The sequence below is a fragment of the Mesitornis unicolor genome, unplaced genomic scaffold (assembly GCF_000695765.1).
Source record: "Mesitornis unicolor isolate BGI_N332 unplaced genomic scaffold, ASM69576v1 scaffold16256, whole genome shotgun sequence".
In the NCBI taxonomy this organism is placed as follows: Eukaryota; Metazoa; Chordata; class Aves; order Mesitornithiformes; family Mesitornithidae; genus Mesitornis; species Mesitornis unicolor.
Genome location: NW_010191808.1, coordinates 14,497 through 17,877, shown reverse-complemented (window position 1 = coordinate 17,877; position 3,381 = coordinate 14,497).

The following is a 3,381-nucleotide window of genomic DNA, read 5'->3' as shown; positions in this document are numbered from 1 at the left end:
AACAGATTTAATTGACAAAAAGAAGAGAAAAAGTCCCATCAAAGGTACTTTAACCCACCCCCATCCCCTCCTGAAGTACTCTTCCCAAACAACACACCCACTTCCCCAAGAATCCCACCCCTCCTCCAGCACCTCCCCTCCTCCATCTCCATCTACCCCTGTGGTGGGTCTGATTCCCCCCTCCCACCCCCATGCTGCTTTCCAGAGCTTGTTGGGGGGCACTGAGAAGGGGCTCTTGCTCCACCACTTCTTCCCCCACCGTTCTGCTGTGCCCTCCTGGGATGAACGCAGGTCCATCTCCTCATCTCCCCACAGCTCCTGGGGTTCCGTCCCGCTCATGATTTCTTCCAGGTGTAATGTGGCATCGGTGATCTCAGGGTCGCTGTGGTCGTCACCCTCAGAGTCGCTGTCGTCATTGGTCTCAGAGTCCGTGTCGTCAAGGTTGAGGAGCTTGTCAGGCAGCGTCAGGTCAAAGGACAAGTGGGAGAGGGGTACCCCGGTGCCAGCAGGGTCCCTGGGCATGGTGATGCTGCCCGGAGTGTCGTGGCAGGTCCACACCGTTTCCAGGGTGCTATCAAAGACCCCTGGGGCCTCTTCAAGAGGCATCTCCTCAGTCACGGCCAGGTAGGTGGGCAAGTCCCTGAGGGCTTGGTTGTCGGGGGTAGCAGATGGGCTAGGGCAGACAGAGCTGTCCGGGGATGCCTAGGCAGGGGTGGCTGTCCCAGAGATGTTGCCCTGTGCTGGGTCTTCCTGGATGAGCTGGGATCCAGGGCTTGATGTTGGCAGTGGTGGAGTTGCAATTAAAGAGCCCTAGGGCCTCTTGGAGGAGCATCTCCTCAGTCACTTCAGGCTCTGGGTCCTCAGGGGCTTGGTTGAGGGGGACAGCAGAGGTGCTGGGAGGGGCATCCCTGCCCTGAGGAGTGTTGCTGCCCAGAGGCGCCCGCACAGAGGTGGTTGTGCCAGAGATGATGATCTGTGCAGAGCGCCCTTGAATGTCCTGATGGCTAGGGCTGGATGTTGGCACATGCAGGGAGACTGGGGCCGCTGATCTGCCTTGAAGTGGCTTGGGGGTGCGATGTTGTGGTTGGCCGTGTGGGGCCCCAGGGGCTGCAGGACCTCCCTGGCCTGGGCAGCCCCTGGGACCCCAGCTGTCAGCACCCGGCAGAAAAGCAGTGCCGTGGCCTGGCGTGGAGGTGATGGGTGCAGGCAAAGTGCAGCGTGTCCACTGCATCTGGGAGGCTCTGGGATTGAAGTAGAAGCCACGTAGAGCCCTCTGCAGCCCTGTGTGGGTGAGAGGGAGCCGTGCTGGGGTGGAGAGACCCTGTAGGGGCATCCAGCGAGCTGGCCCCCATTGCTAACATTCCCTGCCTCTGCGCCAGACAGGTGGGGATCTTGTGGCCAGGGCACGCCCCATGGGGTAAATGGCTGTGCGGGCAGGATGGGGTTGGAAGTAGGGGAGGAGACTGGCTTCTAGGAGATTAAGCGGGAGAGCATGATCTGCCCAACCAGTCTGCAAGTGTGACCTCCTCTGCTGGGCAGAAATTGCAGGATTAATGCAATTAATGCTCAAACATACATTAGTACCTAATCAGTTTGGATGTGAGCACCTCATACTTTCATGCATGAACACCCCATGAAATATGCATAAGCGTCTAATTATTTCATACATGAGTGCCCTAAAAGTTCATGCATTAATGCTCTATTAGCTCACGCATGAATGCCCAATTAATTTAGGCCCGAGCATCTAATTACTGCATACACAAACAGTTTATTTACACGTGATCACCAAAATAGCTCACAAGAGGACCCCATTAATTCACGCCTGAATGCTCAAGTACTCCATTTCTCATGTGCACCTCATCAGCTAATGCATCAGCACCCATTTGGTGCGTCCGCAAGTGCTGAGGTGGCCAGAAACTGCAGGGGTAACAAGGGGGGGTAAGCCTCTGGAACTGAGATAGGCCACCATCGCAAAGGAGAAGGGAAGGGATCAGAGGAAGGAAAGGGGTTGTCCTCTACAAACTCCGCAATTTATAGTGAGTGTGACATTTGTGGGATAGAATACATTTTAGTTCGTCAGCTTGGATCACCTGGATCATCTGTCCTGGGTCACCTGTCTCAGAAAATCCTGGGCTTTCACTTCCCCTCCATCCTCTCGTGCAGAGAAAGAAAAAAAATCAACCGAAACAACAAATTAAACTGTAACCACAGATGCAGTCAAAAGACGCAAAAACAAACCTTGAAAAATATAAATACTGGCATATTATCATATCAGTCCAAGCACAAACACAAAACAAAACTCTCACTAGCTACTATGAGGAAAATATCCCAGCAAAACCAGTACAAGAGGCTAACCAAATTTAAGTATTTACATTTTGAGCTTGTGGAAGTGTATCCAGGGTCTGTGCTTGTAGTGTAAGATGAAAAAGCACCATGAGCCATCCTGTGATAGGAGAGGAAAACAGGAGTGTCGTTCACTTCCAGTAATACATATGCTGTTACTCCAGCTCCTTCAGCTGATACTACTCCGGGTTTGATAACCTGCTGTGGGGCAATTGCCCATACAGACTGGAGAGCTATGGCTTGCACTTTTTCAGATTTAACTTCAATTTGGTGTTGGGTTCACAACACCAATAACACCACTCCAATGCCATCTCCTCTAGAAAAGGTGCAGGTATTTGTCGAAGATACCCGAAATACAAGAAATCAGGAATCTGATATCAACAGAGGATGTAAAATAAGAGGAGAAGTTGGGGTACAAAACCACATGGCATTCTCAGGGGTTATTATATGAATCTTGACATCTACACACATCATCTACACCACATCATCTTGTGGTCCCACCACACAGTCCATGAGTGTGAACAATTCCTTTTCCCCTGCAGTTAATATTTTGGGAGAGATACCATCTGGAAGAATCTCAATCCTCACCATGTTTTGTACTGGAGGTGTTGTAATGCAGTCATAGGGTGTTTGATTACAAACATTCTAGCTGTTTAACGCAAAAGCTGCTTTAGTAAGATGTGAACTCCAATGTTGTAAAGTTTGAGTACTGGTTAGCTTTTTAAACTGTTCTTCAGCATCCCATTCATTCTCTCAATCAAACCATTAGCCCGGGGATGGTAGGCAACGTGAAATATTCAATCTGTCCTTCCCTTCCAGGAGAGCAGGAGATGCTGCAGTCACTTCAGCCCCCTGAACAGAGGCCTGTGCAGCTGCTTGCCATAACAGAGCTCCCCATAGCAGAGCATGTGCAACTGCTCTGCAGTGTCTTTGTACAGTTGCCGTGCATGTTGCACTTCCATTGGTAAACCAGGCATCCTTTTTGTGCTCTTCTATCAACTGGTCATAAGGGGGAGCCTCCTCCACGGGACATGTAGG